We start from the raw sequence: 15,120 nt of genomic DNA, 5'->3' as shown, positions 1-15,120 counted from the left end.
CAAGGTTTTTTTCTTAGCCGAGTAGTAAACTTCTCTATATGACAACAACTTTCCTTCCAAATTAACTCATATACGTTTTTTCTCTCTTTCTCCGTTGTGGTGAAATTGTGACAACTATTCAAAAGCACAATAATATATTAGTTCAAAAACTCACGTTTCCTAATCGTGGAAAACCGTTGCAGTGAGACAGCGGCCTTGAGAATATTGCGTTGACAACCATAGAGCACAACATCTTGTTGCTTAGCGCGCCGTATTCCCCGTCACCAAAGGCGAGGGGACACCGGCTGTGAGCTAGGAGGGGCAGTCGGCAGTCACAACCGCAGCTATCTACACATTGTGTGAACTAGTTCAGCTATCAAATCTCACGCCAGTGAACAGCACACCAGCAAATAAATTACTGGAGGTACGCACGAAACTACCACGCAAAAGTGAGCGATGCCTCATTGACCCGGCAATGAGCCGAACTAGACACAAGCCAAGGCCCATTCAAAGTTCGGGTGAAAAGCTTGTTCACAAGCTATTCCCACCTACATCAGCATAAGGAGTTATAGGAGCTGTTATTGAAGCGTGACTATGTGTGGAGGGAACAAACAGTAACAGTGAAAAACCAAGTTTGATTGAAAGTTGGCGCTATCACTATGTTTTAGAAAGGACAATTCTTTTTTTTTCCCAAACAATATTGTGTAGCTGTAATGAGCAAAGAATTTATGACAGCCTTTCGTTATAACGAAAACTTTTTTTCTAGCACCCTCTGCCCATGCACGCTATTATTAGTCAGTGCAACCCTTGCGCTGCATTGAAAGAAGCGCTCATAAAATTTGTCTGCAATGGCACACCCTCTCACGTGTTTGAGTGTTCCACACTTGCCCACGTTCTCACTTGCCCACGTTCTCTGCTGAGACCAAAATTTTGAGGTGCATTTTATCGTTGATGAAGGTCTTGAGTGCAGTGTCGAAAGGGCAGATTACATTTAACACCGAGTGCTTTTATCGGTACGTGTGGAAATGATGTGGTGTGCAAGGATTTAGCGGTAACAAATGTATGCCTGGTGACCCGTCTTCTAGATAAGAAAGAAGGACAATGGTTCGGAATACAGTGCTCACTGGACTTTGATCCGTCAGTATTCTTGCAGCCCGGACTGGCCAGGTTTCCTTTCCGAGGATGCAGATTGATTGATTTGATGATTGATATGTGGGGTTTAACGTCCCAAAACCACCATTTGGTTATGAGAGACGCCGTAGTGGAGGGCTCCGGAAATTTCGACCACCTGGGGTTCTTTAACGTGCACGCACATCTGAGTACACGGGCCTACAACATTTCCGCCTCCATCGGAAATGCAGCCGCCGCAGCCGGGATTCGAACCTGCGACCTGCGGGTCAGCAGCCGAGTACCTTAGCCACTAGACCACCGTGGCGGGGCTTCCGAGGATGCAGTGCCTACGATTATATGCGTCTGCAGTGAGCAGATCAACAAGTTATCTATTACGCTACAATTCTTATGTCTGCAATCACATACGTATAGCAGTAATTTATCGAATCATATTGCAAAAAAAACGTAAAGTAGTGTCTGGAGACTTTTTGTGCTTATTACTATTGCGTGCAGTGTAATAACTTTGAGTTATTGTGACCGTTGAATAAAACTAAACTGCCATAATTTAGTCATGAGTAGGCGTCATTTCTTCCAGTTAAAGCTCAACAGCACAAGCACTGTGCCTGCTAAAGAACCTGCGTATCTTTGAAGCAAATAAGCAACGCTGCAGATATAACAGATATATCCAGTTGGTTGCTTTAATCGATCTGCGGAAGATCCCATGAACGCCGAATAAAACTTCGAAAGAAATTTTCCTTGTAAAACCGACGAAAAGTCAATGGCAGTACACATTAACATCACTATCAAGTCATGAGTCGTTATCAGATTAGCTGGCGTTGACCTAAAGTACACTCGTGGAGGACTCGCCGTAGATTGCCTTAGCGCGAGTGCTTAGCGATCAGGAGCCTATAGGAAAAGTAACTTAAAATCGAATTTCGCGTTAGTGCACACAAAATGACATCACTTGTTTACCGGCTACTTCGTGACATCCACTTTACTTTTCGTTCCACAGGAAGTGTTCCCTCCTCACAGAGATGGCGCTAAGCCCCATGAGCAGCTGATCAGTCCCCATTTTCTCAATGAAGCATTCGCTACCAGTTGTATCGACCTTGCACAAGCCCTGATAGTAGATTGCCTAGATATCCGCCCCCCCCCTCAGTTCTGGCACTGGAGCAAAAGATGTGGCAATCAACCATTAGTCAAGTGTCAAATAAACCGTTAAGTTTTTAGTTAACTTTGGCTTATAGAATATTACGACTATTAGAAAAAAAGATATTGATTTTTTTGGTTTTGGATAATTTGCCCCTCCTCACCTAATCTCGCTTTCATAGTCGGCGGGTGTTGATGCCAGTGGCAATAGGTTTTCGACACCTTTCGTTCTAAGTTTCACGACCGATGTAATTTGACCATGTAATAATAGCGTGGGCAGAGGGCTCCAGAAGAAATGTTTTCGTAATATTAAAACACTGTCACAAATTCTTCGCTCATTACACCTACATTATATTGTTGGGAGAAAAACATCACTTGTAAACATGGTGATTGCTTCGACTTTGAATCAAACTTAGTATTTCATTTTAGAGTTTGTTCCCTAGCTCCATACACAGTCGCTCTTCAGTCGCAGCTCCCAACACTCCCCATACTGATGTCGCTAGCAAGAGCTTCTGAACCGCTTTTCGCCCGAACTTTCGCGACCTTGGAAGATACATGACAGCAGTGGCTCAAGGAACGAAGCGCGTTCGGCATTTCACAAAGCATCTCACTCTTTCTGCAGCTGGTTCATTCACAAGCTTTCAAAACTTTGATAGCTTTTTCGGAGCGAAAAAGCAACTGTGCTACCAGCACGTTGGCATTTTTTTCAGCATATACGAAACGTTTTGCAGTTACAAGACTGCAACCTATTTTTTTATGAACTTGCACATTTTGAGACCGAGATTGCCGTTCTTGGTACTTAATTTGCTTCAAAAGCTTTGCCGCTACCACAGAGATCCAGACTTTCCGGTAACGAGCGCTGAAGAGGCGCTCAAGAGGCGTTTGAAAGGCACTCAATTTGTGCTTATAAACTGCGTTGCATCGACTGCGGACATGATTGAAGGGGCAGTGCATCTTTATTTGAACTCAGAGCTGGCCCCGGATGCTCAGTTCTAATTTCAGTTTGAGGGAACATGTGCGCTCGTATAGTGGTGGCCGGCATAGAGTTTCGTAACATACACTAGAGGTAACTCTGGCGCAAGTGTCTATGGGAGCTGCAATAGGCTGATTGATTGATTGATTGATTTGTGGGGTTTAACGTCCCAAAACCACCATATGATTATGAGAGACGTCGTAGTGGAGGGCTCCGAAAATTTCGACCACCTGGGGTTCTTTAACGTGCACCCAAATCTGAGCACACGGACCTACAACGTTTCCGCCTCCATCGGAAATAGAGCCGCCGCAGCAGGGATTCGATCCCGCAACCTGCGGGTCAGCAGCCGAGTAACTTAGCCACTAGACCACCGCGGCGGGGCTAGTTCTCGGCTGGTGACATAAAATCGCGCGTTTGAACCCGGCCATGGAGGTTACATTTCAATGAATGCGAAATGCTAGAGGCATGTTAGGGAACACCAGGTCTTCCAAATTGCCGGAACCCACCTCTACAGTGTGCCTCCTAATTATATCCTGGTTTAGGGACGTAATATTCAAGGTGTTATTTTTCAAGGCTGATGGCAGAGAAGTTGTCTCTGAAGATCTAATAATAATGAAAATCACAATCCCCAACACTGTGCCCTGATTCCACTGCTGCAAAGGCACAGATGTACCCTGAATACCTGCTGGTTTATGCATTTTCAGAAATATTGAATCTATCAAGCTCGTCTATTGATAAAGTAGTAAGGAAGGCGGAAGATGGTATTGACTTACTTAATCCAAAGAGGCCTTTCGGTGCCACGTAGCTCCCTAGAGACGCGCGCAAAATTTTGGTTGCAAAGATCAGCTGTGAGCGCAGTCACCAGTAGACACGTCGGTAGGTTTAGCATCGCTACTGTTTATACCTCTAAGGTGGTGTATCAGTGACATCCTTCATATCTGGTTTCTAAGAGCTCTCTGAAAGTGATGTTGAAATATTCGCCACTTTGTGGATCGGATAAGGACCACCACTTTTTTTCTAGCGATTATGTAGGGGATACCAAATGCTGCATTAACAGGGAAGCGTTTCAATCGTTTCCACTGTAAGTTTAAGAAGGGTAAGAGCGCACTGAATACGAATACACAAATAAAGGCCCCACACACACACACACACACACACACACACACACACACACACACACACACACACACACACACACACACACACACACACACACACACACACACACACACACACACACACACACACACACACACACACACACACACACACACACACACACACACACACACACACACACACACACACACACACACACACACACACACACACACACACACACACACACACACACACACACACACACACACACACACACACACACACACACACACACACACACACACACACACACACACACACACACACACACACACACACACACACACACACACACACACACACACACACACACACACACACACACACACACACACACACACACACACACACACACACACACACACACACACACACACACACACACACACACACACACACACACACACACACACACACACATAGCGCTACTTTCAACAGTTTATTTTTGTGATGACAACTCTACTTATAAGGCACAGCGATAAGCACAACTCCTGCGCAGAAGTAACCGCAACATTACTACGCATCATAATGGACACCAAGGAAATCAAATTCCTTCTTCGTCAGCATGATAGAAGGCATACTAACACACCTGTCACCCAACTTTTCAATCTCTCCTGCCTCTATTATCTCGCTTGTAAGCTGATTCCTATCATCTTCGTCAGCGCGATAGAAGGCATACTAACACACCTGTTGGGTGACAGGTGTGTTAGTATTCCTTCTATTGCGCTGACGAAGAAGGAATTTGATTTCCTTGGTGTTCATTATGATGCGTAGTAATGTTGCGGTTACTTCTGCGCAGGAGTTGTGCTTATCGTTGTGCCCTATAAGTAGAGTTGTGATCACCAAAATAAACTGTTGAAAGTAGCGCTATGTGTGTGTGTGTGTGTCCCCTTTCTTTGTCTATTCGTATTCAGTGCGCTCTTACCCTTCTTAAACATGGAATACCAACATGCCCACCTTTCCACCTTGGTGATCCACTGTAATCTATATTGGTGATTGTTTTGAAAATATCTAGGGACAGACAGTTCTGAAGTTAGAGGAATGAATAATAATAATAATAATAATAATAATAATAATAATAATAATAATATTAATAATAATAATAATACGGATTATTCGATGTTAAAAAGAGAAGACGAAAAGAATCAATGAACATTGTCGTTCGGCTATTGTATGAGCGATGCGATTAGCACAATTTTACCGCTAGAGACGCCACGTCTTTGACCTTCTCTAGAATTATGTTTTTGGGCGACATCGGCATTACACCTTCCACATTCCTTTTAGCGTTTTTTAGCGTCTAAAACGCCGTATTCCTCACTTAAAGAGCACATCATGAACACAGAAACGTGTGCTTGCTACGAATTTCCGTAAAGCGTGAATTTTCGTGCTGCACAAAGCCACCTTTGTCGCTTAGTATCTTGTTCTAGAGAGTAACTTCATTCCGCATCCAGGAAATTTGTCAAAGCTTTTTTATCAAGGAAAGCATTCTTTTACAATTATTTTCTTTTATCAAGGAAAGCATTCTTTTACAATGATTTGAATGTATCCACATTCTACAAACTTGGGTACGTAGACTAGTGGTTATGACACTTGAGTTCAGTGTGCGCGGGCCTGGGCGCCCAGCCCAGGCCCGCGTGGTGAGTAGAGTGTCGTGTGTACGGTGCTGGCTTTGCGCCTTATATAGTTCGCGTCGAGGTTCAAACATTGCTCACATCCTGCGACACTCATACATATGGCGTGGAACGTGCACGCATTACAATTCAGACAGCACAAACACCCCAGAGTTGGTGGAGTCCCTCCTACGTGCCTCCGAGCCAGAAGACCAACGCTGCCTCATCCAGCATGTGGTGGATGCAGCGGTACCTCAAGGGAACCCCACCAACCTCATCTGAAATAGCGCAACCAGTCTCTGTACTGGTCCTCTTCTTTTTTTTTTTTGGGGGGGGGGGATAAATATATCGCCCCTACCACCAGCCAGCAACACCAAGAAAACGTCTGTTTTGAACACCTTTTTTTTTTTTAATTACGATGACTGTCTTAGGTAACAGGGGGACGGACGGACCGAGAGTACTTTGATGGAGTCGGAACATAATTGCGAACGCAATATATAACGTATTCACGAGAACAAGTTTAGGCAATTTATAAAGCTGCTGGTGGCCACGTTCAACCAGTCAACACTCAAAAACGAGCGTACCACTTACTTTGCTGAAATGGTAGCAGCCGCGTGCAAAACGCCCGTATAATATAAAGCTTCTATGTATAAATGATGTGAGAAGCCACTAGAAAGATTGCACAAGCGGGCTTCTCCCCCACATTAGTGCTTAGTGTGGCGAAGGAGAGCACACCTATGTACGCATGCGAAGCCCACTTCCTGTGAAGTATAATGACCTGACTATGCGAGTGTTGACGTTGACTACGCGAACAGGTGTGAATATCTTGCATCTGGTGTTGTAATCATCCAATGACAGTGAGTAATGTGATACTGGAGGCATGACACCGAATTCGTTCCTGTGTGCATATAAATATTTTTACTTATTTCTCTATATATCAATTTATTTATTCATTTTTTATTTATTTATTTGTTTATTTCTGCTGACTTGCTTAGGAAGCCATAAGCAGGAGTGGGTTGTACAAAAAGCTACAAGAAACAAAAGTAATGAACTGTGAATACACATTGTGGGAAAAAGGAAAAAAAATGCAAAGCGATCTGTCTTGAACAGTATTTACAGCGTGTGAAATATTGGAAACAGTAAATAATAACAAAACGCAAAGCATTGCAAGTGAAAATGCCGGCAAGCAAACACATGAATAAAAAACAACAGAACAAAAGAAACGAACTGTAGCTAATAAAAGTAACAATAGAGGAATGAAAAAAAAGAAAAACGTGACAAGAATGCGCAAAACAGCACTCGATTACTTAGCGCTCAGCTCAGCAAAAAAAAAAAAGAATATGTTTGTGTTGAAACACCTCGTGTCATAGATTAGTGAGAGCATGGACGAAAAACAATATGGTTGAGCTCTGAAGTAAATATTCAAGCAATTCATTTCATTCATGGATGGCACGAGGAAAAAAAGACTGTTTGAAGTGTTGGTTCGGCAGGAATATTCAGTTAATTTGAGGGAATGAGATGAGCGAGTAGGGCCCCGGCCACACGGTTTGATGTACAAGTTCTTGTCCATTTTACCGTGTTCGTGGTGAATCATGTATAACATTTAAGCCTTTCTCGATGGCGTCGTGTCTCTAGAGGTTCAAGATTCACGTCTTGTATAGTAAAGCACTTACGGGTGTGTGACGATGATAGGAATCGAAATTGAAACTGACTGATTTTCGTTTATGCTCTCGATTTCACTTGTGGTTGACTGGTTGTAGGGACCCCAGACAGGAGCAGCATATTCTAACAGTGGCCTAATATATGTCTTATATGCCAATAATTTTATGTTACTCGTGCATTTAGACAAGGTCCTCTTCAGGTATCCAAGATTTTTCTTGGCTTTATTTTTAATGTAAGCTGTATGACAATTTTACCTAAAGTCCGACGTGATCACTAGGCCAAGATATTTATATTCAGTAACAAACAATATGTTGTGACCGTTGATGCTCTATATAAAGAGTAATGGATTTTTTTTTGCGTGTTATGACTGTCGTAACTGTTTTTTTTCAGGCTAAGGTTCATCTGCCATTCTAAGCACAATGTAACTATTGCGCATAAAGATGAATTAGGCAGAGCCTGATCTACCTCGCTGCGAATTTCTTGGTAATGTATACAGTCGTCTGCAAGCAATCAAACTTTAACTTCTATGTTTTTACTATGTCATTATTAAACAGTACAAAATAATAAACAGTAGAATGTTAATAGTAATATCTGGGGTACTACACGTCATAACCATGATATGATTATGAGGCATGACTTAGCGTACGATTCCGGACAGTTCGACCATACCGCGTGTTCTTTCACGTGCACTAACGTAACACAGTACGGGTTTCCGGCATTTCGCCTCATTCGTAATGCAGCCACCTCGGCCGGCATCTAATCCGGGCCGAGCGCCACAAACAATGTACCACCGAGGCAAACATACATACAAATGTTGCCGCGTGACGAGACAAGATGAGACACACACACACCCATCTATATAATAGGTGAACTTTTGTTTGGGTTGTTTTACCGAAGAGGAAAAAAAAACAAAACGATGTTCGTGTTTTTGCGGCATTGATTGACGCCGCATAGAGGGCGCGCGACGCTTCGATTCGCTGAACGTAGACTGGATTGACACGAAGCATCGCCTCTCGAGGCTCGCAGTAGCAGTGCACTTGCTCTGCGTTGAGGGATCCTCGGAGGGAGGTCCGCTCTTTCACAGGAAATAAAGCATTCGAGGCCAGAAATTAAATTCCGGTTAACCGAGATAAAAGGGCAGAAAAGTTCAGGCTTTGCATCAAATGGTATCCCCGTCGTTTCACTCTTGTTCGGCTACTGTCCAAACTCTAAAAAAGTGGTGTTTAACTGAACATCAGGCCTCGAAACTGCTGCTCGCAAGCAAAAAAAAAACAGTAACTATTTTGGCAGAGGCAGCGCCTTCATTGAAGTAGGAACAATATAGAACCCAAAGTATAACTATTACGGATGTTTCTGCCATGAATTGTATTTTCAGATACCAAAGCCAAGGTTTTTTTTCATAAAGTTTTTTTTTTGCTTCAATTGCGCTATGTTAACTCGTCTACAGGAGAGAAAAAAAACTTCTATCAAGCCTCAGGCACTCTCAAGTTCCAATAATCACCATTAAGAGCAAAAAGGATATCTCGGCGCATTTCAGCGTAAAGAACATGCGGTATATCTACTGACTTATGCACTGTATTGAACTTTACTCTTTTCATATAGGGGCAGGGAGCGCAGATGCAACTATTTTCAGTGCACGCGTGACCAACCAATGCAAACGCACATTTGAGTTGGAAGCCTTGAGAGCTCAAAACGGGCTTTTTTCTTGAGCTAGTTGGCACCATCTTGCCACACTGCCTTCAGAAAGACCATGGCTATCGAATGTGCTAAGATTTAAAACTATGTCGCCTGCCTTCTGACAGGATTCAGCCCCACATATATGCTTGGGATAACTGCAGGGAGCTTCATTCAGTCTACGTGCAACTTTCAGTGCGAGAAATCAGAAAACATAGCTCTCATCACCTGCCCGTGGTTTTAGACTAATGGGGTTATACGAATCGTGAGGTGTGTGAATTTTTGTGCGTGCTCTCCCCTCTCTTTTTTTCTGTATGTTTAGAGCTCCCTCATCGTTTTCCCCATTGTAGCTTAGCATACCGGTTCTTCTATACTGGTTAGCATCCCTGCCTATTCTTGCTCTCCTGTTCCTTCTTTCCTTCATTTTAGTGAGTACAGAATAATACTGCTTAACACAGTATCATGCATACGTTTATAAATACTACTGATTCATTCGTCCTGTGATGTACCACGTAATTATTTTTATGATTTCTTTTTCTTCAACTTACTGTAGGTCGTCAGTGGGTTATGGACACAATTTTTCCCGTGAAATTATCATTTCACGTGACTGCTCTTAAATTTGTGCGGACATAGAATGAGTTAATAGTTTGGAGTTCTTTGACGTATTGTGACGTAATAACGCTAGTTTTGTTTGCTGAAGCTTTCTTGGCCGGTTCAGGAATTCCACAGTTTCCACTGAGAGACAGCGTCTCATTGCCAGAACTTTGAGTAGTTCAAATGCTTCGACGGAGCCTATTCACCTTGCTTTAGCGCACAGGTGGTGTCGTTCAATTATGTCGGGTGAAGTGAAGTGGAAGCACCCCCCCCCCTCTCCCAGACGCTAAGCGAGTATTACCACGAAGAAGTTTGGCTCGAATTGATCAGGGGAAAAAACCAAGCTATTTAATCTAAAAGTGCACACAATCGATTACTTACGAATACAACACACATCGCAGTATTCATTTGATTAAAGAAAAAAACCTCAAAACTGGCGTTTAAACTCCTCATTTTGCGATACGCGATGCTGCACCCCACGTTAACATATCCCGGTAAAGATTACTGTTGCGCAAGCAACCACGACGGTGGCAGCTTGAGACGCGGAGAGTGACGACAGAAGCCTTTCATATAAAAGAAGCAGCTTATATATTAGAACAAGGGGTTATCGTTCGTGGCTGTAGTATCGACATTACGAAAGCCAACAAATACGACTGGTTACTGTCGTTTGTCAGGGACAACTTCGAACTCGTATTCTACAATGCCCCAATAAGCCAAGCCATCCGCTGCGCTCTTTACTGTATCCCTTGTTTTCCTTGAAGTTTGTGCAGCAATTCAATTTTTCAAATTTTCCACGCCATCCACACTGCACATATGGTATTTGAATTTTTTTTCTTGGCCATGGATCTTGTGAAAGTGGCGTTTATCTATGTTCTGTTCCGATGATGCAATTATACGCGGTTATCAGCTTTGGTTGAAATAAAGTATTATAAAAAGACACTTCGAAAATTCCAAATATATATGGCAATGTGTGAAAATCTCGGTGGCTGTGTTGCATAAGTCTTGTATGCAAGAACATTGCACTTTTCAAATCGTCGTAAATCACTCTATATTATGTAAGCGCGTCCACCCTTATATCTACACACGTCACAACGAGGCCTAGCTTCAAAGCATTGTAGTCTGAACTGCGGCACGCTTAATTTTCAGTGGCTGATCACTTCTAACAACTAAAATATATGTCAATAGTCTCGGGGCCATGATAGATGGAAACAGAAATCACAGAAAATGTACAGTCTGCTTCACACTCAGGGCGTGTCATTATGATTCGACCATGATGCGGCCGGCGTGGCAGTCGCAAGAAGGCAGCAGTTCGCGCGTGCGCAGACTCTTGAGAAGCGTAGCGCTGAATGGTTGGATTACGTCATCGGCTACGGCGGCGAGCACTGGCCTCGTTATCGGACAGCGGCGAATTTTATCGTTACGGCGGGAACTGGACCGGCATCGCTCATCGCTTCGCTGTACACATCGCTACCGTCCAAAAGGAGCGCTGTCATCACTGCTGCTGGGGGCATGGCGACTAATCGAGTGAAGTTGGGAAGCCTGACGCGTGCATTTTGGCACCGGGGAGTGATTACTGCCTCATGTAATGAATGTCATCGAAAAGAAGCACGTTCAGGTCGTTATCCTGACCTACAGCCTTCCTCAACTCGTTCTTGTTTAGTTTATTGTGTTAAACCCGCATAGCTGCACGGCAGTCGCTGCAGAGGGCTTAGTTTGTTTTCTTTACCGTGAAATAAATACCAAGCATCATACGTGCTCAATATGTGGTCTTCCCCATCACAGCGTACTGCGGTGCAAACAGAAAGAAATATACGTGAACGCACTCCGCACCACGATGTTTTCGAAAGCGCAAAGGAAACCCCGCCTCGGTTGTCTAGTGGCTAAGGTACTCGGCTACTGACCCGCAGGTCGCGGGATCGCATCCCGGCTCTATATACCGGCTCTAAATATAAATACGAATCTAAATACTTGTGCTCACATATTGTTACTAGAAAAGCTCGAAGACCTTCGCGGAACAGGAAATGTCTGGGTTAACACACCGCAAAACCACGCAAAACATTGTGTGCCCCGATTTAGCCATCTTCGTCTGATGCTTTATTGGCCTGATTTACCAGGCCCACTGCTGCTTCCGTTCGCATTACGCCACATGAAATGTTTTATCTTTGCCGTATTTCTACTTGTCATGCTAACCGAGTGAGAGAACTCAGTGCAATCCAACATCTTATATAGCTGAGCAAGTGAAACACAAGTCTTCCCGTGTGTTGCCCGACTCAAAATTCACAAGATAAGAAATAAAAGAGACCAATAAGCAATCTATTTCTTTTTTAGAGCTGAACCAAATTTTTTTTTGTAAAAACTGGTGAAAGGCAACAAATGCAAACATGCACAATAAGCTGACTTCAGTGAAACAGACGTTAGGATACGCGGCCACCATAGAGTTTCCTAAAATTAACTTGAGGGGACTCTGGCGCTGCAATCGTTCAGCGACCATGGGAATGATACGTATTACACGTATTTGCCTAGTGTTCGTGCTTGCGGGGGACGAATCGTACTTGCGGCTTCGTTTATTGCTGTGTTTCGGTTTTGTTTTGAAAGAAAGATTCAAACCTTTTTGAACTTCGTTACCCGATTCGAAATGGTCATCCTAAAAAAATAAGGTGGCGAAGCGCAACGACTGAACATTTTCTGGTTTTTGTTGCGTGATAAAACAGCTCCAAGCCACACGAACACACACGGATCCAGACGTTCAAAGATTAAAAAGATGTGTGTACTACCCATCATTGCCATGCTCACTGAAGCACAGCCTGTTGCAGCTAGTCTAGTGGCTAAGGTACTCGGCTGCTGACCTGCAGGTCGCGGGATCGAAACCCGGCTGCGGCGGCTGCATTTCCGATGGCGGCGGTAATGTTGTAGGCCCGTGTGCTCAGATTTGGATGCACGTTAAAGAACCCCAGGTGGTCGAAATTTCCGGAGCCCTCCACTACGGCGTCTCTCATAATCATATGGTGGTTTTGGGACGTTAAACCCCACATATCAATCAATCGAACGAGCAAAAGAACGCATGCGGTGAAATACTGTTTCTAAAGCTTCATTACTGCCAATAAAGGATGATAGGTAGGCATCGCACAATGTTTGGTACAAAATTTTTGCCCTACTTGTCACAGCAAAGATAGAATCACAGGTTGCCCGACAATGTGGCCTGTGCGCACCGCTGTTGCAGACCATATAAGTTTCCCAATATACACTAGAGGGAACTCTGGCGCTTGTGTCTATGGGAACTGCAACGCACGGCGCTTCAGCGAGCATGGGAATGATGGGTAGTACACACATTTGTCTAAACTTCGTACTTCTGGTCTGCTTTTGGCTCCGTGTGTGTTCGTGTGGTTTAAAGCTGTTTTCCCACGAAACAAAAATCAGCAAATGTTTAGCAATTGTGCTTCACCACCCTATTTTTTTTTCGAATTGCTTTTCCAAATTGGGTCACGAAGTTCAAAAGAGTTGAATCTTTCTTTCAAAACAAAATCGAAACACAGCATTAAATGAAGCCGCAAGTACGATTCGCCGCCCGCACGTACGAAGACTAGGCAAATGTGTGTACTACCCATCATTCCCGGGGTCGCTGAACGATCGCAGCGCCAGAGTGCTCTCTAGTTAATTTTGAGAAACTCTATGTCGCCGACGGTGGGCTTCTACACCACGCTTCTCATGCGCTTGCGCGAGCTGCAACTGGCGCGCGACTGTAGCGCTGGCTGCACCACGATGCCATGCACTCCAAAATTTCACTGAAATTCGAAACACACTGTACAAGCGCGTGTGTTAGTTGATGTTGTTTCACTGCTTAACTCATGTATAAAAGTCAGCTGTTTCCCCATCTTTTTGTTGTTTCATTTGTGAGCTAAATGTAACCTAAACTTAAATTTAAAACCCTCATTTAAAACGTAACAATTAATCTCAAAATTGTAAGACACAGCTTTCAGTGTTCTTAAACCTAGATTGTTTGGAAAACCGCAGTTTATCTCTGCAAAGCTTGGGACCTTACTCCGCCCACCAGGGAAAGTAATTTCAATACCGAATTACGATCACTCTGTCATCTACTCCTTAAAATATAGAAATAGACACAGAGCGGCACGTCTGGAACATCGGAAGTGCAAAACTGTCAATTAGGAGCTGCATATTTACCTCTATGCAGACTACTACAAAAAAAAAATAACGCGAATAAGAACACATGACACCCAATGCGTACACGTTGCATGCAGGCGATGAGACAATATCCGAACTCAAATGGGAGGCGCCCAAATTGTGGATTTTCGCGTAGCCTTTTCTAATCGGAAATGATCAACCCGCATCCTAACAAGCCCTCAACAAACAATTTGAGATACACAGAGCCAGGATCGAGCGCAGAGGGTGGTCAGCCCGGCTTCATCCTCGCCATCGTATGATGAAGAGCGGCTCCAACACAGGGCGACATCTCGGCAGGCGCTGTCCTACCTGCCTCCAGAGCACCACCGATCGATAGTATTGGGACAAAAGTACGAGACGGCAGAATAATGTGCCCACACACACATATACACACACACACGTGCGCACGGAGCCATGGGCCCAAATCGCAGTCTTAATCGACGGCGGCAGCAGGCGAATGCGCTATATAGGGGGCAATCTATAATAATCCCCGGGGCGCCAGAAACAGCACAGTCGTAGCAGCTATGCCGTACTTTTTCTCTCCTCTTTCTCTATTCTAGCACGTCTAACAAAACCTGGCCCTAAAAGAGCCTCTGAACCTCTTACCCTCTTCCACCTCCCGCACTTGCCATCCCACCGGAACCTCAGCTGCGTTGAATTATTCAGCCTGCCACTAAAGCAGATGACCGTTGCGGGGGGGGGGGGGGGGGGGGTATGAACAAGGTGGCTGGCGTCTATTGCTCGGATCCAAGAACTCACTTTCTCTAGGCTGTGCAGCCGACATATATATATAGTGTTGTCAAAACTGCAAATGCGTGCACGCTCCGGCGGCAAATAAACGCTGCACTCAATTCTATGTGGCCGAGTGGTACATCCGCGAAACGAGCATATGTAAATCAAATTTAGATATTGGTGCACTTATTCGTGTCTTAGATGGTCTATTATACTTCTATTTTCAACAAGCGGAACAAACAATGCGGATGTTCTTGCGCGCCACCTGTTTTTTCAATTTGATATTGCTAGTAATAA

Source organism: Rhipicephalus microplus, chromosome X (genome assembly GCF_043290135.1).
Source record: "Rhipicephalus microplus isolate Deutch F79 chromosome X, USDA_Rmic, whole genome shotgun sequence".
Classification (NCBI taxonomy): domain Eukaryota; kingdom Metazoa; phylum Arthropoda; class Arachnida; order Ixodida; family Ixodidae; genus Rhipicephalus; species Rhipicephalus microplus.
This window is presented reverse-complemented; position numbering follows the sequence as displayed.